This window comes from Bidens hawaiensis, unplaced genomic scaffold (assembly GCF_021521415.1).
Source record: "Bidens hawaiensis isolate Kalapana, Puna unplaced genomic scaffold, B.hawaiensis_p1.1 tig00043403_1, whole genome shotgun sequence".
NCBI lineage: Eukaryota > Viridiplantae > Streptophyta > Magnoliopsida > Asterales > Asteraceae > Bidens > Bidens hawaiensis.
In genome coordinates, this window is record NW_027497682.1 from 88,418 (window position 1) to 89,229 (window position 812).

The window sequence follows — 812 nt, forward strand, 5'->3', positions numbered from 1 at the left end:
TTTGGGATTTTGGTTACCCCATGGTTTTTCAAGGTTATACTTTACACGCATGTGGTAATCTTGAAAAATCAAGTCATTTGGATGATTGTTTGTTTGTTTGGACAAAACCCGAAACTTTCGGTTTGCTTAAGCTTTGGCCGAAAGTTTTGAGGCAAAAAGGGGAACCATTTTGGTCTTGTATTATTGCATATTTGGATGTGTAATAGATGTTCATAACCTAGCCATGGCCTTGTGTTTGGTTGAATGATTGTGTTGGTTGTTTGTTCATTCGATTTGGTTGTAATATTTATTTGGGTTTGTAATCTATTTATTCATTCATATGGCTTGTAATAATAAGTAGATTAGATGTATTTCTTTTACTAGAAAAATGTATTAGGATATATTTTGTAAAAGAAGATGCATGGATGAAAGCCCAAATAAAATGATGAAGACCACAACACCGGGAGTAAACACTTGGAGCATATGGATGCGAAATCAAGTGGGAGTTCACCGACACAAGTGCAAGTTCTTTTGGGTCCCTTAGGAGAGACTTTTTGACACACTTGTCTTCGGTCAACAAGTGTGGTCAATATTAGGAGGCTATGGTTATGAACTTGTGGTCGTGTATATTTTGTGCTTGCATGGTTGATTTACTTATTATTTGCAATATGGTTTGCTTAACAACTTAAAATCAACTAGCATAAAATTGGTTCCTTAGAAATCGTTAGGTAATAAAAATTGGTTTTATTAATAACTAATGATTTCATAATAAAAATGGGTTTTATTAATTGGAACTTTGAAAATGGGTTTTTCAACTAAGTACCATACATTTG